This window comes from Galleria mellonella, unplaced genomic scaffold, assembly GCF_026898425.1.
Source record: "Galleria mellonella isolate WM207_F2 unplaced genomic scaffold, CSIRO_AGI_GalMel_v1 utg352, whole genome shotgun sequence".
NCBI lineage: Eukaryota > Metazoa > Arthropoda > Insecta > Lepidoptera > Pyralidae > Galleria > Galleria mellonella.
Window position 1 is genome coordinate 6,281,734 of NW_026442084.1, and position 27,827 is coordinate 6,309,560.

Here is a 27,827-nt window from a genome sequence, read left to right on the forward strand (position 1 = left end):
GATGGGCTAACTGACCTGTTTTCATTCTTATCGATCACCCTTCACTGGTGCTCTGCCAGCGTATCCCATTAGCGCAGGCGGGGTTACCATACAATTTTCACCTATCAAAAACTTATATTTGAGTCAGTTACGCGTAATATCTTATACATTTACGCGTAATTTTCACAAGAACATTCAACGATAATGGTTATTGGCTTATCAGTCATGCAATGTCATGCATTGTCATATATGTGATTCTAAATATAACTATACTATTTTTAAATCTATTATAGATATAATCTAATATATCAACGTCAAAATATTTTACGTTATAAGAGAGGCTCTGCCCACATTAATATAATTAAGTTTTTTTTTTATATACAACTTAGAATGGCAAACAAGCTGACGGCCCACCTGATGGAAAGTGATAACCGTCGCTAAACACATGAGCAGTACCATGGACATAACAGAGTATACTGTTTCACCCATGATATCCCCCATGCGTTGCCATTCCTGAAGACTCAGATGTTATTCTACTGTACCGTGTAAATTCACTGCCATATCATGCCCTTCAAACTGAAACACAGCCTTGCAAACACAACTGCTTCACGGTAGAAACACGAATGGGACAGAGGTACCCAAGAAATCGAATTTTGTGCAGTCTCTCGCTGTAATTGATTTGTAATGTCTAAAGGTTATGTCTAAGGGTTTTGCCTCTTGTTGGATTACAAACTGATTGGTTGGTAGCTACCGATACTAGTGTGGATTCTTTTTTGTTTTTTTTTTTTTAATAGGTGATAATGGTGTGCCTGCACTATCGGTATACGCTGGCGGGGCACCAGTGAGGGATGATAAGTGAGGAGTCCGTCGTGACGAATTTCACTAGAGTTAGCCACGATAGTTTCCAGGGGGAATCGCGTGGAAGTCGACATGATAGGGCGTATTGCTAGTAATAAGCAAATTAGACTGCATTATTAACAATCCCTTTCCTCTAATGTGGATACTATTAGATTAGTTTACTTCACGTCTACTTGGGTACCTCTGTCTCATTCGTGTTTCTACCGTGAAGCAGTTGTATTTCTATGGCTGTGTTAAGGTTTGATGGGTGAGATACGGCGATGACAGGGTATACGAGCAGTTGCTTAGCTCTCAGAAAGGAAAACGCATGAAGGGCGTCATAGCACAGTAGTCTGTTATGACGATGGTATTGTTCATGTCTATAGGCGACGGTTACCACTTCTCATCAGGTCAGCAGTCAGTTTTTCCCATTTTTAGTTTGCATAGAAAAAAGTTTTTTAGTTAGTTAGTTTAGTAATTTAGTTAGGTTAGTTAGTTCTATAATATTTTATAGAATACCAGCGATATGTTGTCGCGCTGAAAAGCACGTGCGACCGCTGCTAATCATAAGGAGCTATAGGACGAAGCGCAGCCTTCAGTTATAGGATAACGCAGCCAATATACAAAGTATATTTTATACTAGCTGTTGTCAGCGACTTCGTCCGCGTTTCCTGCCAACCCATCTCCCAAACATAGCAACTACTGGCAAAGCCTGCTCAATAGAGATTCAGCAGTGAAGCTGGTATGTTTATAGCGATAATAAATAACAAATCAGTTTCCGTATTTACTCACAAACAATACACGCTGCTTGTGTGTTTATATTTGATCCAAAACGGAACAGCAAAGTGTTATCATCCGTCGCTCGATTTATCAGCCAATTGACGCGCTACGCCAATTGAAAGATTGTCCCTTACCTTCAAATAACCTAGTCTTATCTGCTGTTATCGATAGTGGCCGAACCAGTAGTCAATTTCGGCAAATTTCGACGCAAAATCCGAGTTACGGCAACTATTTAAACTTGTTTGTATTTATAACAAGTTTACTACTATAATCTTTTGGAGGAAACAATAAAAAGTATCTATCTTTTTTTTTATGCAAGTTATAATGGCAAAAAAGCTGACGGCCCACCTGATAGGAAACGGTAACCGTCGCCTATAGACATGAGCAGTACCTTGGACATAACAGAGTATACTGTTTCGCCCATGATACTCCCCCATGCGTTGCCATTCCTGAGGATTAATGTGTTATTCCTCTGTACCCTGTAAATTCACTACCATATTCTACTCTTCAAACCAAAACACAGCTATGTAAACATATATATCTTTCTAATCGCGCGGAGCCGGGGCGAATCGCTAGTCATTAAAAAGAGTAGGTGTGACCTGTCTGTCTGTTTATAACGAGAATCTAATAGAAAAACAGCTAGATACATTGTTTTATTTTATCAAATAGAATTACTGGCGTTTTGCCTGGACAATAGTCTTCCGTGACGCCATTTGAAGAGTTTGTTTGTTTGTCACATCCGTATCTACCCACCATATTAATTTGCGTAGAGAAATGAATGCTCAACAATGAATATCAACAACTAATTATAAACTGTGGTTTTATTTATTAAGAAATACACAGAATAAACAGTGTTATATGGGGGGAAAGGGATTGTTAGTAATGGGGTCTAACTAACCCATTGCTAATAATACAGCCTATCAGGTTGATCTCTTCGTTTCTTCGTTGCAATTCTAGTGGAAATCGTCACGATGGGCTAACTGATCTGCTTTCATCGTCACCTATCGTCCCTCACTGGTTCCCTGCCAGCGTATACCAATAGCGCAGGCGGGGTTACCATTTTCTTCGTCATCATCATCATTTCAGCCATTATCCGTCCAATGCTGGACTTAAGCCTCCCCCCATAGACCGCCATAAAGAACGGTCCTGAGTCACTGCATACACTGACTCCCTGCAACGCATTTTAGGTTGTCATCCCATCTAGTGGGGGGTCGTCCTACATTGCGTTTACAGCCCCATTGCTAGCAACATGCCTTATTAAGTCGACCTCCACGTGGTTCTCCCTGGAAACCATCGTGAACAATTCTTGTTGAATTCGTCATGATAGGATAATTGACCTACTTCATCCTCACCTATCATCCTTCACTGGTGCCCCGCCTGTGTATACCGATAGCGCGGGCGGAGTTACCATTTCCTTGTCAACCATTAAAAAAAAACAATGTTGTATGGGTTGATTCATTTTGGTATATCAAATTTTATTTTAATATATACATTTAGTATAGGAGGTTAAATTATTTTTACCATGGTTTCACTGTTACAAAGAATATTCAATTATTCTATACATTTTAAACTAAAGAGCTAATTTAAAATGTATAGAATAATTGTAATCAATAGTATTTTTTATACTATAAATAGGAAAACTAACTAAATAGACGACTTCTAGGTGGTGTATTGAGACAAATATCTATTTATGTAGTATTTTATTATATACTAGCGGCCCGTCGCACGAATGAACATTTTTTAACAGAACAACGATTTTACTGATTGCATTTTTGGCATCAGTATCGATCACTAATCACCTGCTTATAGTTATTTTGGAAAAATATTTCTTGTACAGAATTGACCTCTCTACAGATTTATTATAAGTATAGATAACTAACAATCCCTTTCCCCCCCTCATTAGGGTGTTTGTGTGTAGTAGAGTTGTGTGTAAAACATGGCATAACTCATTGCAATAGATATTGCGAATGTGTGACCTTGGACAGCGAAAGTACAATCTGATTTGTAGTCAGTGACCTTGATCAGTGCAAGTATTGTAATATATACGTATTTGGTCAGGAATTTCTAATCCTATTGTTATAAATAAAATATTTTTACATATAAATACAACTTAAAATGGCAAACAAGCTGACGGCCCACCTGATGGAAAGTGGTAACCGTCGCTTATAAACATGACCAGTACCATGGACATAACAGAGTACACTGTTTCGCCCATGACACCTCCCATGCGTTGCCATTCCTGAGGACCCAGGTGTTACTCCCCTGTACCCTGTAAATTCATACCATATCCCACCCATAATATTCAGGGGGGAAAGGGATTGTTAGTAATAGAGACTGAGAATCCCATTGCTAGCAATATACCCAACCAGGTCGACCTCCTCGCGGTTTTCCCCTGGAAACTATCATGGTTAATTCCTGATGGATTCATCATGATGGGCTAACTGGCCTGTTTTCATTCTCATCTATCACCCTTCACTGGTGCTCCGCCAGCGTATCCCGTTAGCGCAGGCGGGGTGACCATACAATTTTCACCCATTGAAAAAAAAATATATTCAAATAATAATATAACACAAAAATTTGACTTATAAATATTAAAAATAGTGGAAACTGATAACTTGAAAAACGTCCTCTGTGACCTGATGACTTCTAAATGTTATAGTACTATAGATTTGCTTTTATTTATTTATTACTTACTTTATTTACACTATTGCATCATTTACAAAAATAATAAATACAAAAAATTTTTAATGAGACGTGATACAAAAGGTTTATCGCTAAGCAATCTTTTTCAGACAACCTTTGGGTAGAGGATTTGTCTAACAAAACTAAAATGTATTATTTTAATTTAACAAAATAGATACATTTGTTTTAATTTAATAATGTTATAATTTATGCCAGTTAACGCGGACAAAATTGCGGGTAAAAGCTAGTATAACATAAAGTGATAAACAATACACCGGAATTAAGACTCTCCTCCTTTCTAAAGTCACTTAAAACATCTTTGTTAGACTTTGATACGTGTATATATATATATACATATATTTTTGTAAATATTTATTAAATATAAGATTCAATAATTAAATTCACGGGGTCTACCATGAAATGAAATTTTGAATTTTCAAGCTCAATTTCGTATTTTTCTTCGTACCGAAAGCAGCCCAGTAAATGGAGCTTAACATTTCGTTCAGTATAAATCCTACCATACTAGTCTAAAGCAGTGTTTCCCGACCTTTTTTTGTTCATACCCCACTTGAACATTTTTATGTCCCCATACATAATTCTTCCCGACAAAATTTACTTGACGACTCTAATCGCCCAAATGATATTTTGGTAACGTGAAACGAGATTATACCTAATAAGTATTTACAGCATGTTTTTTTATTTACTTTTTTTGTTAAATTTGGCACCGATATCTACTCGTAGCATTGCATTTAAATGTCTGCAAGCAAGAGGAAATTAAAATCGCTTCGAGTTCATTTTTTTATTGTCCCCCCTTAACTATCAAATTGCCTCCTTGTGGGGCATATGCCCCACGTTGGGAAACACTGGTCTAAAGTAACATTTTTAAAAATAAATTATAACATTCTTAAAATTTTTAGATCATAATTTTAACATCAACTTTGCGTTTCGTTCGGTTTCGAATTTTCGGAAAATATTTCATGGTAGACCCTGTGTTTATATGTTTGAAAGATTATACAATTATTCTTTACCGGATTAACGGCATATCTACCAAAATATATAATAGTCATCAGATAAGAACTATCATTTAAAGAACACGCTTATTATATAAGTCATGTGTAGTGACGTTGACTGATAACACAAGATTACTCGATCAATAGTGGCATTCTTTAAATTATAGAAAAAAAAACTGATAACTCTACCTATATATAATATAATAAATTCGTAACGAGGGTCAGATGGTATGTAGGTACATTTGTTTTTAAATTAAGTAATTTTTACATGTGTCTCGCGTGAATGTCGTACGTTGTTCGTATTCTAACATTTTCATACTCGGATTTAACGCTCACGCTCACTTTTTATTTTTATCCGAGCAGTAAGTACTTTATATTATTCTCAATTTCGTGTATAATATAGTATATGTCATATATGTGTTAGTATATTAATTATTTATATATATTTATTCGTTTATATATGTAATTTTAGTATGTATGTATATCAATAATTAGTAGTACCGCATTCGAGTATTCTAACACTTCCCTATGGTTGACTGGGAGAGAATGCTTTTAGCATTAAGTCCGCCATGTACACATATTTGTACTAATGAATAAATAAATAAAAAAAATTTAACGTTCTGTGATTATAAATCGTTTTTATCGATTTTTTAGGACTCCGTACCTCAAAAGGACTAAGGGAACGTAATGCTCGAGGGATGAGCAGCAGTGTCCCTCTTAAAACATCACGAAAGTCTGACTGCGGTTGCCAAACCGCATGCCAAGCATGGCAATTTTTTTTTTTATGCAACTTAGAACGGCAAACAAGCTGACGGCTCACCTGATGGAAAGTGGCAACCGTTGCCTATAGACATGAGCAGTACCATGGACATAACAGAGTATACTGTTTCGCCCATGATACCCCCCATGCGTTGCCATTCCTGAGGACTCAGGTGTTATTCCTCTGTACCCAGTAAATTCACGCCATATACCACCCTTCAAACCGAAACACAGCCATGCAAACACAACCCTCTAATAGGAGGAGTCGAATGCAATAAATGGAAATGTAAAAATGTAAAGCATTTGGCGTTCTATTGTTTCTGCCTACCCTAATAGGAGACAGGCGTGACAGATATGTATGTATGTATGTATGTATGAGTTTTTACGTAGGCGGTATTAACAGGTAAATTAGAGAGAATTACACCAATTTGCAACAATTGTATATCGACGGTTAACCAGCAACATCTCGTAACTAATTTGAACAAAATTTTACAGGAAAAAGAAACCTATGTAAAGCCTCGATACAATATCAATGTACGTGTTACAAACAAATAAACAAACACACAGAATTGGACATGCGGTGTGAGAGTACCATTCAAAGTTGATCTCCGATTTAAAACTGTTTATACGTGAAAAGGGTCAAAATAAATTGGCCATTTCGAGTTGTTACCTTGAAATTATAGAAAATTATCGCAATTATTACCTACTATAGTATACAGGAAACTATTTTACCTATAATAAAGATATGCGAAGTGTCATGTCACGATATATATATATATATATATATATATATATATAGACTTTGTACAAAAGTCGATTGCTTGGGTACCTCTGTCCCATTCGTGTTTCAACCGTGAAGCAGTTATGTTTCGGTTTGAAGGGTGGGATATGGCGTGAATTTACTGGGTACAGAGGAATAACACCTGGAGTCCTCAGGAATGGCAACGCATGGGGGGTATCATGGGCGAAACAGTATACTCTGTTATGTCCATGGTACTACTCATGTCTATAGGCGACGGTTACCACTTTCCATCAGGTGGCTGTCAGCTTGTTTGCCATTCTAAGTTGTATAAAAAAAAACTAATATTTCTATAAAATATATCGCTGTTTTCTAATAAAACTGTTTGATATCATCATCTTTAAGCGTCCAATGCTGAACATAGGCATATATGCATATATGTATGTATGCATATTCCTTTATATTTATTTTGTATAGATACCTATATATTATTAGTTGTTATTTTCTTTACCTATTCCAATAATTATTCATTCGTGATTCACCGTTCATCCCAAAGAGTGACTGGTAGAGAATGCTACGAGTACTAGCATTAAGTCCGCCATTTGTATTTTATTTTATTTTAATAAACAAAATTATTTAAATAGGACTTTTTTCATGCAGCTTAGAATGGCAAATAAGCTGACGGTCCACCTGATGGAAAGTGGTAACTGTCGCCTATAGATATAACCAGTACCATGGATAGAACAGAGTACACTGTTTCGCCTGTGATACCACCCATGCGTTGCCATTCCTGAGGACTCAGATGTTACTCTTCTGTACTCTGTAAATTCAAATAATATAGCCTCCCTCTAATATAGGAGCGACTTTGCCAGTAGTTGCCACTCTTGGCAGGCGGGTTGACAACTGCAGTTACGTTTTGGTGATGTTTCAAGAGGGACACCGCTGCTGATGACCTCTGTTAGTTTATATTACATTTATATTTATTATAATTGAAGTTGTCGATTTTTTTTTACGGAGCAAAATATCACTAATAAGCTGACATTTGACTGTAATAAATAAAATTTGATAATAATCTTATAAATTATGGTACTGGTCAAGTGGTAGAAAAAAAAAATAATTAAAATTGATATAAATGTGGAAAAAAGGTGCAAACAAGTAATGATATGATTATAAAAATAAAGGGGGAAAAAACTAATGAAGATTTCTCTCTTGGTAATTAACAGCAAAAAATTAAAAAGAAAAAACTGGTTGTAAAAAGAAGACAGATTATATCTCTCAATAGTGTACAATTAGACAATAAGATTATATTTATTAGAAGGGGTAAGGAAGGGGTAACTAATATATATTTCTTATACGACAATAACGAAGTCTGACAATCTTTATCTATAATAAAAAAAAAATTACTACATCAATAGTTAAAGATCCCATATGTCCCACAAAAAAAAAAAACAACTACAATCGTGACAAAAAATGATCTAAAAACTGAACTACTCAACCGAATTTAATAAAAACTCTATGGCACCAATCTATAAGTATATGCTTTCATATAAAAAAAGAATTTTCCAAATCAGTTCAGAACTGACGGAGTTATGTGGCAACAGACATAAAAAAAGCGTATGAACTGAGAACGTTCTTTTTGAAGTCGGTTGACAAAATATTCCTTTCGTCCATTCACGGTCGGGTGTATTGACAAATACCACTGGCACATTGGTCGCGTCGCGACGTGTATGAGCGGTTATTTTCCGCCGTTCCACAGCACTCCATCATAGATTACTTGTTATGACTCTATTATCAAATCTGCGACACGACCATCTATCTCACTTATGTACTTACCTATATATTTTTTTTTATTTGCAAAAGAAGAAGGTTATCTATTCGTCTGTGATTTAATTTTTTGTGGTTCTATTACGTCGCCAATAACGAATCGATTTCTATAATTCTTTTTTCAAACAATAAGGTTCGGTCCCGTTTTGGTGCTACGTTGATTTTGTTTCGAACGAGACAGCCGTTTGTCTTTGAAATGTCTAAGAAAAGTTTGTTGCGAAACGAAATTTGCTCGTGATGCTGCGTTCTAAATTTAAATATTTTTAAAGGACTTCCAAAAAAAGAGATCCTCAATTCGGTTGTATTTTTTTAATGCCTCATTACTCCGTCAGTTGTAAACCGATTTGGAATATTCTTTTTTTAAACGCAAGATTATTAGAACTTGCACATTGGACCCATAGAAATTTATTAAAATCCGTTTAGTAGTTTATTTTTAAATCAAAATAATTGGTTTAAAGTAGGTGTTTTCTGGAACACAATTTAAATTATTAATGAGATGTGTCTTCAAAATGGCGTCGTTTATCGGTGTCTATTTGTAATAGAAATAGAAAATATACATGATATTCTGTTAAAAAAACAATTGGATCGACAAATAAATCAAACGTGTCACAAAACACTACATGAGTATTATAAATAGCTCCTGAAATTAATCATAATAAGGAAGCCATGATTGTTGGTGGCCGTCTCGTGTCGGTAATGAAAAGGTTACCGGTTCAAATGCCGTATTGACACAGATACACGAATGTTGCCTACATTATTGAGAGTGTTGTCTGAGGGATGTATGGTAATTATATACTCTGTGGGTGTAACTGTTTATTTATAAGCGACGAAGGGAGGTTATGGGTTTTTCTAATTTTTTTATATGTCACGTACTTATAACGTATTTTTTTTTATGGGTGATAATCGAATGATAACTCCACCCGCGCTATCGGTATACACCAGCGGGGCACCAGTGAAGGATGATAGGTGAGGATGAAGCAGGTCAGTTAGCCCATTTGTGACGATTTAATTGTTCACGATGGTTTCCAGGGGGAACCAGGGGAATTGATAGCAATATACCCCATCAGGTCGACTTCCACGTGGTCCCCCTGGAAAGCATCGTACTTCCAAGTGTATTCATCACGATGGGGTAACTGACCTGCCTTTTCATTCTCATTTATCATCCTTCACTGGTGCCCCGCCAGCGTATACAGTTAGCGCAGGCGGGGTTACCAATTCCATTATCATCCATTAAAAACAATTTTTTTTTCTTAAACATCTCCCATGTACAGACACTGTCTAGTAACAATTCGAAGTATAAGTAAAACGTTAACCATATTGTTATTTTATAACCGGTTTTATTCTATCATAAAATATTCCGCTAACATTAAATTATGTTTAACTTTTGTAACACGATCTTCCGTAGACAGCAAGTCTAAGGACGACGTTTGTTTCCGCAAACAATCTTAGGTTTCTTATTCACGGCTATGCTATTTTTAATGCAGTAATATGTAATGTACAGATCGGTAAATAAATTTATCGTTCTTATTAGCTAATAACAGTTACCCTTTCAGATAAAGAAAATATTTCCAAATCGGTTTATTTTTTTTCGGCGTTTGGCCGTAAGGGGACGCCACTCAAGAACGTCTCTTTCCTATCGCTTCCCCATTAACAATAACTATCATCATTTATCATTTCAGCCATTATCCGTCCACTGTTGAACATAAGCCTCCCCCATAGACTGCCTTAAAGAACAGTCCTGAGCCACCTGCATCCACTGACTCCCTGCAACGCATAATAACTATAATATTTTTTTTAATGCTTAATGGAATGGTAACCCCGCCTGCGCTAACGGTCTACGCTGGCGGGGCACCAGTGAGGGGTGATAGGTGAATAATGAAAAAAGACAGGTCAGTCAGCCCATCGTGATGAATACACCTGGAACTCAGCACGGTGGTTTCCAGGGGGAACCGCGTGGAGGTCGACCCGACAGGGTATAATGCTAGCAATGGGACTGGTAGCCCGCATTACTAACGATCCCTTCCCCCCAACTCTATAATATTAATTAATTAGTTTTTATTCACAAGTGTATATTTCTCTATTGCTGAGCAGCAATTCGTGATACAAGTAGGTATTGTGTATATTTAATATAAGATTCCACCTCCTGTGTTAATGTAATTTAAGATGATATAATTTTTTTTTTTTGCTTAACAATCACCAAAAAAAAAAAACAATAGACTACGTATAGATTAATATTCTTCTGTTGAAACAATTAAAAAAAAAAGAATAAAGTAATTGATCGATTTGCCACGTCCTATCATAAAGAGATTTAATACATCATAGATCACGTAAAACACAACGGTAGCAACGGTAATAACATATTCACTATTTGATTTGGACGTCGGCTAGTATCAGTAAGTTTTCCTACACATGTGCCGATCTGTTGCACGCGTCATGCTGCACAAGGTCGTACGTGATAGACAGGTGAGGCGTTTAGACTCTGTACAGACGAGAATCTGTTTGAAATAGTCTAATAAAAGGGAATCTATGTTTTTTTTATAACATAGAGCATACGGATTACTTGATGGTGAGTACCGCAGCCAATAGGCACCAGCAACATCAGAGAAGTTGTAGGCGTGTTTTTTTGTTTTTATAGATCATTGGACTTACAATGTTTGTTAGTTTGTTAGGTTAAATCTTGCAGACTGAATAAGAATCAGTTTCCCCAAACAGATTTTGCTTAAGTGCTGCATATACCATTAATTTTAATAACAATACTTATTGAGTAATATGCAATACATATTGTAATGTCTATTTAAAATGGCCGCCACCGCAAAATGGCGGATGGCATGGGTTTAATACCTTATTGGTATTAAACCCATGGTATTGCTTAAAGAATAAGTAGGCAATGATTAAATTAAGAATAAATTCATTTGAATTTTAATTTGAAAAATATTCTTAATAAGATTTATTATATTACTAAAGTGACAAATGCAAGGCAGTAATCGGTTATAGTATGTCCGGCAGGTACTATGATTGATCTATGAGTATTTCCAAAAAGTATTTAATTCATTGAATAATAAGAGTCAAGAGAATAAGTTATTTTTTTAATTAATATTTTTATTAAATATTAACTTTTTTTTTTATTATGTTATTCTAAATATATTGATATGATTATGGTATACGCTAACATTTTTTTGGTCGGTAACATTTTAAAATCTTCAAAATACATACATACATACATACATATCTGTCACGCCTGTGTCCCATTAGGGTAGGCAGAAACAATGCAACGCCAAATGCTTCGATTCAAACAAACCAAAAGTTTCAAAATCTTTTTAAAAAAAGAAACTTTCAAATGATTTTTTTGTAACTATAATACATGACTATTTTTATAATGAAAAAAAGAACATTAAATTAATACTTATCTATTCCTAACCAATTTTATCATTTCTGTCTTCCCTTCCCTTACTTGTTGGTCACAGTTGATCTATTTTGTTTTTCTTTACGGAGCAAAAACTGCTTTTTGCTGAAGAAATATATACTTGTAATAATAAATTAGTGTTCAAAACATTATATGTAACTATTAACTAAAGAGTATATGCTCTCGTAAATCAATTACATCTTTGAAACTTTTAAATAGCTCAAAAAGTAAACGATGGATACCACGTACCAGATAATCGTGTACCATGAAATTCTGTACCGTCAGAATGTCTATTTCAAGGATATTTTAACTATTTCAGTTCGTTCTTTGGCCGGTAACACCACGTAACACGATACGCATCGTAACATACCGCCGCGACCTCTGCGCGGTACGGAAGGTCATGAAATCTGTTTTCAGTAATAAAGCATTATGGCATGACAAGAAAATATAAACGAACGTAAATCTGATAAGACAGATGGCAATTAATTTAACCCTTCTTTGCATAATGGAAATTTCCATCATAACATTGAATGCACAAAAATTATATAGAAAAACAAGTTCACTTTAAGTTAATCGTGATGGATACCCTTTAAATGTCCATTGCAGAAAAAAACATAGATGTAATTTTTTTTTAATTATTTTTCCTTTAATTTTGAACATGAATTATATTACCTTGTTTTATTTCACCAATAAAAAAAATAATGCAAAGAAGAGTTAAAACTGATTGCACGATGTATATTTGAATTTAGAATTTTGTTGTTATCTAAAATTTTACAACCTTGTATTAAATGGCGAGCAAATATTCACGTATTTGTCATATATATATATATATATATATATATATATATATATATATATATATATATATATATATATATATATATTAATTGGTAGACGATTAGAAATTTTGGCAATTATTTTTTTTTATTTTTCATTATTATTTTTTTATTATTTTACTTTAAAAGGAAAACATACAATACCTGAGACATAAAATAGTTATTGATATATTTGTTTTAAACATGATTTTTTTCCAATTATATTATATTTTTTTGTTTAACAATTTTTGTACAAAATATTTCTGGCTATTTTTTTATACGTCTGTGTATGTCTGATGGTAAACGGTTACTGTAGCCTATGGACGCGTGTAACACTAGCTTCTATAATATTGCATTTAAATTCTATTCATGTGATTAAGATTATGTCTCACAAAAAAAAACTACTTTTACCGTAGCAAAACCAGTTATTTTGATCTAAAAACCACACTACTGAACCGACTTTGATAAAATTTCTATGGGACCAAAATTTAAGTATATCTTTTCAGAGAAAAAAATAATTTTCCAAATCAGTTTAAAACTGACAGAGTAACAAACATAAAAAATACAATCGAATTGAGAACCTCTTTCTTTTTGAAGTCGGTTGAAAATATACAATTATTTGTTTTTTTTTTCTAATAACTTATTTTGTTTATATCTCCCAAATCCCACTAAATCCTCTTCGAGCTTATAATTTATTCTCTCTTTTCATTTAAGAGTTTCCTCTTGTCGGTGCAACTAATTCATGCATCTTCTATCCCAGGCCATATCCTTGACCTCCCTATACGACATGACACCTAGTGTTTCTTTTATCTGTCCCATGTAGTTATTCCTCGGCCTTCCTCTTCCTCTTTTGCCCTCTTTTGTATAATTTATCGAGAAAGTGAACTTGCCTATTTGCCTATCTCGCTCTAACATACATGTCGCTATTCTTTTCATTAGCGCTCTACATAACCTGTGCGCTGGGCAGTAAAATTGCGCTACCATGAGAACAAATTCTACAATAGATTATATTCGATTCAATTGAATTCTCGTTCAAGTTCAGACTATTCGAGAGCAACTCAGATTGCCTGAGTGACGTCGCACAATTGAGCGGGCTTCTTTCTGGAACGCAATTTGATGTGATATTTTGTAAACAGCAGCGTGCATACGAGCTTCGAGATTTCTCTTACAACGTTATCTCGTAATGGGTGACATACATATGTATATAGAAAACGTTAAACTTGCTTCTTTTAACAGTCAGATTTATATTTGCATTGTCATGCACACATAATAAATATTTTAATATAATAACTTACGTGTCAGTCATAATCACCCATGACTAAGGTTCACGAGTTGATCCCCGAAGAACCTACAATCGATGTGGAAGAATGGTTCTTGAATAGCGACTTCGGAGACTTTGTACAAAAGTCGTTTGCTTGAGCACCTCTGTCCCATTCGTGTTTCTACCGTGAAGCAGTTGTGTTTACATGGCTGTGTTTCGGTTTGAAGGGTGGGATATGACAGTGAATTTACAGGATACAGAGGAATAACACCTGAGTCCTCAGGAATGGCAACGCATAGGGGGTATCATGGACGAAACAGTATACTCTGTTATGTCCATAGTACTGCTCATGTCTATAGGCGACGTTACCTCTTTCCATCGGGTGGGCCGTCAAATTGTTTGTTATTCTAAGTTGCATAAAAAAAGACGCAGTGTAGAACGACCCCCATTCCACTATAAGCAGCAACGACCTCAAATACATTGCAGGGAGTCGATGGATGTAAGTGAGTCGGCACCGTGCTTTATGGCAGTCTATGGGGGAGGGCCTATATTCAGCAGTGGACAGTTAACGGCTAACATGACGATGACTATAGAATCTACATTAATATAATAAAGTTTCTTTGTTCGTTTGTTTGAACGCACTTATCTCTGGAACTACTAGTCGGATTTGTAAAATTCTTCTTGCATTTCATGACACATTTTTAAAAAATACGATTAAAGTATTTATTAATAGTGCATATATTGTAATACCATACTTTATGGCGGTCTATGGAGAGGCATGTGTTCTACAGTGGAATACTAACGGTGAAATGATGATGATTCGGGAATAGTAGCTCATAATCATAATAATTTGGATTCTGGATTAAAAATCATCTCGCGATGATACAAGTTTGGGTCAGAAGATGGACGATCGACTTGTGAATAATCAGTCATTGATAATTTATATTGTACTTTGGCAAACTACATTGTATCGCGTACATACATACATATTTATTTATATAACTTTAATTGTACACAGTACAAAAGGTAAAAGTACATTTGATGGACTCGACCTTACAACTGAAGGACGGATATATGAAAATGTGTTTGTAAACATAGAAATATTATTAAAGATCTTTAATATTCCTCTGCGTATTTAAGGAAATATGGTCGCGGTTTATGTGAAATAATAGTTATTTTCAATAAGACATGAGTAATATCGGTTCTGGGGGGTCTACCATGAAATGAAATTCCGAATTTTCGGGCTCAATTTCGTGTTTTTGTTCGTACCAAAATCGACGATACGATATAAATGTAACCTAACATTTCATTTGTTATAAATCCTACCATAAAAGTAAAAAGGAACGATACTTTAGCACTTTTAATATTTTTAAACGGTATGTATCAAGTAATTTTAACATCAAATTTTTGTTTCGTTCGGATCCGAAATTTCGGAAAATATTTCATGCTTCGATATCTCTTTATTGGGTTCCTATGGTCATTGATGGCCAAAAAAGATCATTTAGTCATTTTGATATTGCTTATACTAGTTGGATATTTATTTTAATTTGGATTTAAATGCTGACGCAGCATACATTGCAAGTGTAGCCAGCTCGGTCGGAAACGCTCGACTACAATCCGGGGAACATTCCAGGGTAAAGTTTTGAATTTTTAAATTCATGATTGGATAACTTATAAAACTATTGTCACTGACTTGGTGCTTTGGAGAGCTCATAAAGACGTCATCCAGTAAAGCACATTAGAAGTTTTCGTGAATAATGAATGCGACCTAGAAATACTTGGGTAGTACTGATTTTTTTTATACAACTTAGAATAGCAAACAAGCTGTCGGCCCACCTGATGGAAGGTGGTAACCGTCGCCTACAGTCATGAGCAGTACTATAGACATAACAGAGTATACTGTTTCGCCCATGATACTCCCCATGCGTTGCCATCCCTGAGGACTCGGGTGTTATTCCTCTGAACCCTGTAAATTCACGCCAAGTGATTCTTATGGATACGGTTTCAAATGTATAAGGAAAGGTAAAACTTTTAAATTTACATTTTTCTATATTGCATCTTAAATATTCATCAAATTTTAGACAAAATATGGTCATGTCGAGAACTACTTTTGATCAAGAACTACACATCAGTGTAAATGCTGAATGGGCCACCCCTTCCTTTCCCGTGGGTATCGTAAGACGCGACTAAGGGAGCTAAATTGTCGTGAGGCGGGCAGTAGCGTCCCTCTTAAAATTTCAACAAAACCTAACTGTGGTTGCCAACCCGCCTGCGAATCGTGGCAACTATTGGCGAACCACCTTTATGGGGGAGGCCTACATTCAGCAGTGGACAGATAACGGCTGATATGATGATGATGATGATGATATAACAGAAAACATTGATATAAGTTTGTCACTTTCATATATTCACACAACATTCTGTCGCCGCTGCACATTATGTTAAATAGATTTCAATTTGAAACATCCAACTTCGTATGTTTCCGAAGAATTTATCAGAACTGGTTCGACCAGGTTTCTGCTAAGTTGAGATGTTAAATTCAAGAACAGAAATTGCTTTCTATGGTAATTATCATTCAATACAGTCGCGAAGATTTTTGCTAAGCTTCGCATTGCAAAAATGAGGTCACGGCTTCGCTCATACCAAGTTAGGTAATAAACGTCGCGTAATTTAGAATTTTGCTCAGCTAAAAAGAATCAGAAAATCTTAGAGTCGATTGTAGTAATCGTAACAAATTGAATGTGCGATCAAAATGGGAGTGAATCTTGTCGGCTGCAACAATAATGATCAAAACTAAATTAAATTAAACAATACAGATACAAAAATAAACAAGTAATTGTATTTCTTCCTTTTAGGAATTTCTAAAAATATTCTGGACCAAGAAGAATAAGTAACGGTCAAGGAGAGCAAAACCAGAATGTATTGAGACATTCAAAATTGATATAGAAAAAGAAGATAAAAGTGACACTTGAGGTATACAGCATAGGAAAAGAAAATATAGTCCATGCAATTCCTATGGTAAAACAGTGACTACTCAAACCTTCGCACATTCATAGGTATGCCATTATGTTATTCTTAGCTTATTCAAATCACTTCTACGTTTATACGCTATTTCTTTGGGTGTTATTCATCTCTTTGGGTAAGAACTATTAAATCTAATAATAATAATAATTTAAATTTAATAATAATAAATTTAACTCAGACGGTTGGGATTCCGAGGCGGCTCACTCCCGGGAAAGATGCAGAAAGCGGTGCTCTTAGATTCTGCCCGCATTGTACGCCGGTTTCTCTCCCTGGGGCCCTGAACCCCGGCCGACTGTGCTTCTGCCGGGGGTTAGTTGCCATCTCCTCTCCTTTAGAGGGGAGATGAGAATTTTGTAAAATTTTAATAAATCAACAAATACTAGAGCCCATAAGCAAGTTATTCTGATTCGAATGATTGCTCCAGCCAGAATTACCATACCATATCTGTCGTTAATTGTCCACTGTTGAACAAAGGCCTCGCTGTATTGGGGTGTTTTACCAATAGATGCCATGTTTGGCAGGCGAATTGGCAACCGCAGCCTTTGTATTGTTTTAAGAGGGACACTGCTACCCATCCCTCGACTGTTATGTTCCCTTAGTCGCCTTTTACGACAACTACAGGAAAGGAAGAGATAGTCCCATTCTATGTGGGGACCTAAATAGCAAAATTAGGGGGAGAAGGGACTGTTAGTAATGAAGCCCATTGCTAGCAATATACTATATCAGATCAACCTCCTCCTGATTCCCCCTGGAAACCATCGTGATTGATTTATTGTTAGATTCGTCAGGGTGGGCTAACTGACACACTTCATCCTTACCTACCATCCCTCACTGGTGCCCTGCCAGTGTATATCGATAGCGCAGGCGGGGCTATCATGCCTCGTTGCCTGGAAGAGATCGCTCTTAGCGATAAGGTCGCCCATTGTTTTCTCATTGTGATTATTTCTTGTAATTGTTTATATTTATAATAAGTTTACTATTGTAATCTTTTGGAGGAAACAATAAAGAGTATCTATCTATCTATTTGCAATTAATTGCAATCGCTAAATAAGCATGATTGTCACCATCGTAATTGTCAATAAAAATATATTTAGATATTGTTAATTCGAAGCAATGTCTGTTATTAATGACCCTAAAAAATAATATGTTGATTTGTATTTTTTTTTTAATATTTATACAACAAGTTTTGTAACATAAACTATGCACGTGAAACAATAGAGACATACAAATACACACCTATATATATGAACAAAGATAAACTTCCACAGGAAGATTAATTTGAATTGTAATATGTTTTTTTAAATGCTAAATGAATAGTATTATACCATGTAGTAGGCGTGAATTTACTGGGTACAGGGGAATAACATCTGAGTCCTGAGGAATGGCAACGCATGGGGGGGTATCATGGGCGAAACAGTATACTCTGTTATGTGCATGGTACTGCTCATATCTATAGGCGACGGTTACCACTTTCCATCAGATGGGCCGTCAGCTTGTTTGCCATTCTAAGTTGTATAAGAAAAAGGGAGGGATAATATCGATACCGTTTCAATATGTATATATTAGTGAACATTGATAGAGGAAAAAAGTGCATCACTTATTTCGGTATCATCCATATCAGACGGACATCTATATTCATTTCAATCGGGTACATAATTATAATATAAACGATATTTAACATATATTTTATTAAACCAATATACAGTTTTCATAACTACAATATACAGATATTGTTATATCGTCATAGTCGTAGAATACTGACGGATCTGACAAATATTACATATATATATATATATATATATATATATATATATATATATATATCCGTCAGTATTCTACAACTATGACGATATATTACATAGCGCTACCATATAGTCATTAAGATTACTTGGGTACTTCTGTCCCATTCGTGTTTCAACCGTGAAGCAGTTTCGGTTTGAAGGGTGGGATATGGCATGAATTTACTAGGTACAGGGGAGTAACACCTGAGTCCTCAGGAATGGCAACGCATGGGGGGGTATCATGGGCGAAACAGTATACTCTGTTATGTGCATGGTACTGCTCATATCTATAGGCGACGGTTACAACTTTCCATCAGGTGGGCCGTCAGCTTGTTTGACATTCTAAGTTGTATAAAAAAAAATAAAAAAAATATATATAAAAGTAGAATAAAATATATGTGATTAAGTTTAATACTTATTAAAAAAGTAACGAGGAAGTTTAAAATCAACTACCTTATTGGAAATAGACAATGAAGCTGGAAAAATTCCAGCAAAACTGAAAAGTAGTTTAGTAAGAAGAGATTGTAGTCAAGTAGTTTGATAAAGTACTGTAACTAGATACTAATAGACTAAGATACTGTATTTTGTCATTACTTTCTTTTACACTGCCGTTCTTGTTCTTGTCATCTGTAATGACACCTTGGGGATGAAAAGGAGTTGTGATACACTACCTTGTTCCATCACAACATGTCCACCATATGGATATAATCGTTTCAATTAACTGTACACTTTTACTATACTTATTTATGTCACTAGAGGATGTCTGTGCTTAGGAGATGTTTAGGAAAATATATATGAAGTATCCCAATAAGAACAATAAAACAAAAAAAAAAAATTATGTCTAATAGTTTGTCCCTTAAAAAACTACTGCACTAAATGTGATTATCACTATTTATTATCACAATTATGTATCTTAAGACTGACATTTTAAAATCTGGTGTTTTTTTTTTATCATAATAAGCTATTTAGAAATAGTCTGATTGTACAGAACGCACCTTTTTAGAGTACATTTTTAAATTTTGTGTTTTTATTTTATTTTTCGATATCTGACGATGTCATTATTCAGTTATTATATTTTTCTCTACCACTAGCAGCGACCGTTTTATTATTTCGTAAAAATATACTGTCCTTTTTTTTGAGAGCATATCTCTCGTTAAAACGAGAACCAGCTCTTGCTAGCGAACGAAGTTGCGGGCAAGAGCTGGTTGTAAATACAAATGTTACACCCTCTTGGCAATCTCACGTTTTCACCAATAAGTGATAAGGGAGATAAAAATCCGTAAAGGAATAATTTAGAACTATATAAATCACTGAATCAATTTAAGAGATAATTATCCCTCTCAGTAATTGACATCGTAAAACAAAACGGGGACCTTTAAATTATGGGAAAAGCTATGTCCAGCAGTGGACAGTCAAAAGCTGATATGATGATGATGATTAAAATGGAGAGAAGAAGAATTATAATAAAATTTTAAATCTTTATTTCAGTAAAGTTGTTAACAAGGATTTTTAAATTGTTCTGTTGTTACAATTTCGCCACCGGAAACAGAATGTTGTTTTTGACTAGCATTCGACGAAATGACATTGTTTTGTCGTATTTGTCATACTTAGTCTTGAGTATTAAATTATACAGTTAAAAAAAATTACATTTTTTACTTCAATGTATTTACATTAAAACAGGTGCAATATAAAAATGGAGACATAGTGCAGAAACGTTTACAATCTAGATATATGTAAATTTTAAATATATTCGGGGAATTTAAACGGAAAGTCTTTGAAAGATCGTGTGACGTGAAGTTCTTAAAGTTCATTAACTCTGATATAGGATTATGAAAGCAAAATCTACGTGGTCATTATTCGAAGGTCAGTTTTGGATAATGGATCAGACTATACCACTTCTTTACATTTCAAGGGTACAGGGAGCGTTGCCAAGCGTTTTATTTCTGAATCAGAACGCGAAACTGATCAAGATCACGGTGAAAATTTATATTATTAAAATAATATTAAAACTTACCAAGAAACCTGATAGAGAACGCACTAATATAAAACACAACATAGACACCGGCTGCAATTTATTTGATGTCGAGTAGTTCGCGGTATTATACAGCTTGTTAAAGCAGAAACGTGCGTCACGAGCGATGGTCGGTTAGCAACTGAATGTCAGAATGTTCATTGACTTGAATGAGTCCTCATGCCGGGAACGCACACAAACTCAACTGTTTGATGAATGCAACATACGCGTATGTGTATGTGTGAGTAATGTAATTTGTCAACACGTACATAGTGACGCTTGGCGTAATAATAATTGTAATAAAAAATTGTGAATTTTGGACAGGTGTATGTGAGCACTTGAAATAGGTATTAGTGTTATGAATGCCAAAAGATTGTAGAGGATTTTTGAAAGTGTTCGATGTGGGAATATTTTAAAAAATAACAACAAGCAATAACAGGACGTAATTTTATTTCGGAATTCATAGAAAAAAATAAGAGTGATCAAAAAAAGAAAAAAAGTGATAAATTGAAAATTAATTTTTTATAATATTTTCTACTCCGTCGTATCGGTTCGGAAATACTGCTGCTGGAAGTTGATTCCAAACAGTGGTTGTGCGTGGAAGAAAGTGCCTTGAAAAACGCACGGTGGAAGACCGCCACTCGTCCAGATGGTTGGAATGAAACTTTAGTTTATGGTATAAATACAGAAAGTTATATTATTATAAAGAATCACATATAAAATGCTATGAAGTAACCGATCAGTTGAATTAGCTGAAGCTTTTTCTATTATATGTATCGATTTTCAAAAATTCTATCTACTTGTGCGAAATAGTATACTCTGTTATGTCCATGGTATTGCTCATGTCTATAGACGACGGTTACCACTTTCCATCAGGTGGGCCGTCAGCTTGTTTGCCATTCTAAGTAAAAAATAGATTTATAAGAGATTTGACGTTTTTGTGAACAAGGGAGTTAACGCGCAATAAACCTGCTCATGAGCACACTTATATCTCTTAATTGCAGATTTAATATAATTAGCGCAGATGCACTGAATTGGACTATGAACTATGCTGATAGGATTAATGGTTCAAAGTACACCAATACAAGACACACCTACCATATTTCATCAAAACAATCTTGTTTATAACGATAGCGTGGTATCTGATAAGTAAAAGGATGTAATTCTAAGTATTGTTTTTATTGACACAGTGTACGTGCCACGCCCACCTGTCACTTCAGATAGTATTAATACGTATTAATACAATAGATTAAATAATAGGTTTTTTTTTAATGGGTGATAATGGAATGGTAAACCCACACGCGCTATCGGTATACACCGGCGCGGCACCAGTGAAAGATGATAGGTGAGGATGAAGCAGGTCAGTTAGCCCATCGTGACGAATTCAATAAGAATTGTTCACGATGGTTTCCAGGGGGAACCACGTGGAGGTCGACCTGGTTGGGTTATATTGCTAACAATAGGGCTGTCAATCTCCATTAATAATTAATCCATAATCTAAATAATAAGTTATCATAGTGCAATAAAATATATTTTAAAAGTAATACAATAAGAGCATAGTAGAAGGAAAAATAGAAGGCAAAAGAGCAAGAGGAAGACCAAGGAATAACTACATGGGACAGATAAAAGAAACACTAGGTGTCATGTCGTATAGGGAAGTGAAGGATAAGACCTGGGATAGAACTGGCTGGAGGACGATGCATGAATTAGTTGCACCGACAAGAGGAAGCTCTTAAATGAAAAGAGAGAGAAAATACAATACATCAGGGGCCCATACTAAAAAGGTATAAAATTGAACACACAGATTAAAGAAAAATGTATCATCTATATATTCGTGTATGAATTTTGTAAAACTGTTTATCAGTTCTGGCGAAATATTGATTTTTAGAAAGTGATCGATACTTTTTCTTTATTCAATTTATGTAACTTATAATTCAAATAAATTATTTAATATATATATATATATTTTTTTTTTTTGAGATTTTTTACTGTTGCCCCAATCTGAGGATAACTTTTTTTTTATACAACTTAGAATGGCAAACAAGTTGACGGCCCACCTGATGGAAAGTGGTAACCGTCGCCTATAGACATGAGCAGTACTATGGACATAACAGAGTATACTGTTTCGCCCATGATACCCCCCATGCGTTGCCATTCCTGAGGATTCGGGTGTTATTCCTGTGTACCCTGTAAATTCACGCTATATCCCACCCTTAAAACCGAAACACAGCCATGCAAACAACTGCTTTACGGTTGAAACACGAATGGGACAGAGGTACCCAAGCAATCGACTTTTGTACAAAGTCTCCCACTGGTGAAGTCTGGTTCTCGATTACGTTGTATTTGGTACATTTATTACCTCAATACTCCGACATTTATAAACCAATTTGTAAATTTTTTTCTACAAAGATATACTTTCAGATTGGTCCTATAGAAGTTTTATAAAAATCAGTCTAGTAATTCGATTTTTAAATCAAAATAAACGGTTTACCCACGATTGAAGTTGACGATTTTTTTCTTTTTTGTGATAAAAAAAAAATTATTTGCCCAATGGTTGACTGATAGAGAACACCGAATAAATGAGTTAAGGGGCCGTCTGAAAATCAGCGCTGTATAGGTACATCTCGCTGGAGGTGTGCATATATAGCAACAGCTGAGGCGGCTCCGGCAACCAGCAAAATTGACTGATTTTTTTCTTTTTTAATGTTGTTTTTTTAACTATTATTGGTGTTAATAAAGACTATCTATCTATCTAAGTCCGCCAAATGTATCTAGAATTCCACTGTGTATTAAAAGAATAAATAAATATGAATTGTCTTTTTGATTGACTTTTTCTCAATGTCCTCTACCTTAGGGGGGGGAAAGGGATTGTTAGTAATGGAGACTGAGAATCCCATTGCTAGCAATATACCCAACCAGGTCGACCTCTTCGCGGTTCCCCCTGGAAACTATCATGGTTGATTCCTGATGAATTCATCATGATGGGCTAACTGGCCTGTTCTCATTCTCATCTATCACCCTTCACTGGTGCTCCGCCAACGTATCCCGTTAGCGCAGGCGGCGTTACCATTCCATTTTCACCCATCAAAAAAAAAATGTCCTCTACCCAATGGTTGTCCTGGAAGAGATTGCTTAGTGATAAGGCCGCATTTGTATCACTTCTCATTAATATTTACTGTATTTGTTATTTCTCTTTTTACTTGGTGCAATAAAGTGTAAATAAATAAATATATATATATTATCGTAATGGAGAAATCCATTCTTTATTGGAAAAAACTTGAAACGTATCAGTTATTTCCCGCCATAAGTCACGTGCTTTAGATAAACACATCGTTTTATCACCGTTGAGATTAACAACACTAACGTAATGAGATATACTTACTACAGCTTAAATGATAAATGATAATGTACCTAATTTTTGTCAATCTATTTATTCATACTGTTTTAATTAATAATAATTATTTAAAAACTGTGGTAAACGGTGTTGGCAACAAAATTACTCAATGTTTTTTTTTTCTTTTTTTTATACAACTTAGAATGGCAAACAAGCTGACGGCCCACCTGATGGAAAGTGGTAACCGTCGCCTATAGACATGAGCAGTACCATGGACATAACAGTACACATACATACAGTTTCGCCCATGATACCCCCCATGCGTTGACATACCTGAGGACTCAGATGTTATTCCTCTGTACTCTGTAAATTCACGCCATATCCCACCCTTCAAACCGAAACACAGCCATGCAAACAACTGCTTCACGGTAGAAACACGGATGGGACAGAGGTACCCAAGCAATCAACTTTTGTACAAAGTCCCCTCTGGTGATTATTGATATTATATTATGTATTATCCTTTATTTTGTCATTGTTAGTTTATCCAAATAAATGAAAATATATATATATATATATATATATATATATATATATATATATATATATATATATATATATATCCATGCTCGCTATGTACACGAATTTTACTAAAAAGATTGGCAATAGTAATCCATATTCAAGCCCCTTATCTTATTATTATAATGCGAACTACCAGTATCATTGGTAATAATATACCCTCTCAGGTCGACTTCCACGTGGTATCTCCTGGAAATCATCGTGCTGAATTCCAGAAGTATTCATCATGATGGTCTAACTGACCTACCTTTTCACTCTCACCTATCATCCCTTACAGGTGCACCGCCAGCGTATACCGATAGCGCAGGCGGAGTTACTATTCCATTATCATCCATTGAAAAAAAATATGCTGAAAACTACTCAACTATAAAGAATCTACAAACAAAAATGAAAAACAAAAACTGCGACTTATTTCATATATGTGGAAACTGCAAGAGATAAGTAAATCATGATAACTCCTAGGGTACCAGAGGGAGATTTTGTACAAAAGTCGTTTGCTTTAGCACCTCTGTCCCATTCGCCAGTAGTTCTACGGTTGGCAGACGGGTTGGCAACCGCAGGCTTTTAGAGATATTTTAAGAGGGACGCTGCTGCCTATCCTTTGCCCTCCCTTGATCGCCTCTTACGACACTCACGGTAAAGGAAGGGATGGCCCATTCTATGACGTGGCACACACGGCGATTAATAATCATTGTGCTTAATTCCAGGTAAATTCATCACGATGATCTACCTGATCTGCCTCTTCATCTTCAACTACAATGCTTTACAGGTATTCTGCCAGCATACAGGGCTACCATTCCATTATTAATTAAACTCCTACTTATGGGTATTTTGAATGTGAAAGTTTGTAAAAGTGTCTGAATGTTTGTTAATCAATCACGCTCAGATGACTGAGTATAGTTGAGTGAAATTTTGCACATGGATAGGTTAAATCCCAAGTTAAAACTTGCGATAACGCGGGCGAAGCCGCGGTATATAGTAAGTAACGAATAAATAAATAAATTACCCGGATATTCATATAAACGCCAACATTATACAAATCAATTCTGACCTTTATCAGAACAAGAAATAAACTATCTGTCTATTCGCAACACGATCAGCGGCCATGACAATTATGGAGAGCCAAGCCTCTAGAATGCTGAGCGTTGATTGGTCGACTGCAGCCGGCCTCTGTGACGTTTTGCACTCGTGCGCATGCAATGTTGTGAAAAATTGTGTCAGGCGGCAGCGTATTACTAAATTCTATTACTTAGTTATTAGTTTTACTAGAAACGTTACGGAATTAAACACTAGCTTCGAAATCTTTCAATGGAGTGTTCTCTATAAGTGAAACTGAAGATTTTCCATATGGGAATATTAGTCGAAACATTTAGGGCTCCTCTACTAATTAGAGAACTGGACGCGCCACGAGGGAAAGAGAATGCTAGCAATATACCCAAGGGTAAAGTCAATTTCCACGCGATTCCCCTGGAAACCATAGCGATTGGCTTATTATTGAATCCGTCACGTTAGGCCAAATGTTCTGCTTCATCCTCACGTGCCATTCCTCACACGTTTTTTTTTTTATACAACTTAGAATGGCAAACAAGCTGACGGCCCACCTGATGGAAAGTGGTAATCGTCGCCTATAGACATGAGCAGCACCATGGACATACCAGAGTATACTGTTTCGCTCATGATAGCCTTCCATGCATTGCCATTCCTGAGGACTCAGGTGTTATTCCTCTGTACTTTGTAAATTCACTGCCATATCCCACCCTTTAAACCGAAACACAGCCATGGACAACTGCTTCACGGTAGTTAGCGAAGAGAGACTTCATTTTCAATCGACTTCAAAAAGAGGTTCCTAATTTGGTTTGTTACTTCATAACTCCGTCAGTTCCAAACCGATTTGGAAAAATCTTTTTAAGTATATCGTTTTAGGTAAAAAATTTTTTTTACCTAAAACGATATACATACAGATTGGTTCCATAGAAATTTTATAGTTTGGTTTTTAAATCAAAATAACTGGTTTTGTCACAATTGAAGTCGCTTGTTTGTGCGACAGAATTATTTGGACCATATTCCATTGAAAATAGAGTTCAGTTTCACTTCCTTACTTAAATAATTACTTGAGGATACTTCATTTGGATTTTAAATAGATTTTCAAAAGCAGAAGATTTTTAATTCCACATGATTACTAACTATATTGCTAAGTTCGAATCAATTTGGATAATTCTTTTACAATTAATATGATTGGAACTAAACAATAAAGAAAAACATATTGCTACATCCCGATTTTTTTTTTATTATTTATTTTTTAAACGTTTTTATTTTCTTGAAGTACATCAGTCCTATCGTTACCCTGTGCTTATTTCTCCGATAAGATTTTATCGACTTTGCCTAGTCTCGAAAAGAGAGTAATTAATGGCCAACAATAAATTACAGAGATGTTAAAAAATTATAAAACACAATACATTTTTTTTTATCACACAGGAGTAATCAAACGCGCTGAAAACCATCAGGTAAGTGACTACCGCCGCTGTCGGCATTTTAAAAAGGAATATGCTGTTTTCTTGAAGCTTACTATGTCGTATCGGTTCGGAAATACCTAATAAAATCCACTTTCTAAATTCAAATCATTTTCAATGTAATGTATCTGAATAATTTTTGGTCATATATTTTGTTACTATTGTAATAGCTTTCTTTTTATAGAACAAAAAATGCAAATAACATTGCCCGCTCTCGCCCTAACACCATAGCCCGTGTTTAGAAAGTCATCGGCCTTGGATCGCCACCGCACTGGATCAAACCAGATGCAACCAGTTATTGCAACGTGGTAATAAAAACGTTATATTTTTAATAGAAAAATCTATTCAATATGCTACCTACATTCCACTGTTTATTTTTTTTTTGTATCGCGTGTATCTCACAGCTTCGCCATCTTGCTAAAAACTAGTATAATCCGGACAGATCAGAGAGAGAAGTTTATTAGTTAGTGACTAACAGTTTTTAGCTTTTTTTTTACTTCAC

General features: G+C 35.2%; 1 protein-coding gene across 8 annotated transcripts in view; it reads right to left on the minus strand.

The window, feature by feature from the left end:
* LOC113513675 (trehalase-like) overlaps window positions 1-27,827 on the minus strand; it is a 105,998-nt gene that overhangs the window by 55,846 nt on the left and 22,325 nt on the right. For 7 of the 8 annotated variants that reach the window (XM_052897116.1, XM_052897113.1, XM_052897118.1 and 4 more), the window contains exon 1: window positions 20,909-21,067. The exons of the other annotated variant lie outside the window; for it this stretch is intronic. The gene's annotated coding sequence lies outside the window, so the exon portion shown is untranslated. Of the gene's footprint in view, window positions 1-20,908; window positions 21,068-27,827 lie in introns of those variants that run through there. 8 annotated transcript variants of the gene reach the window in all.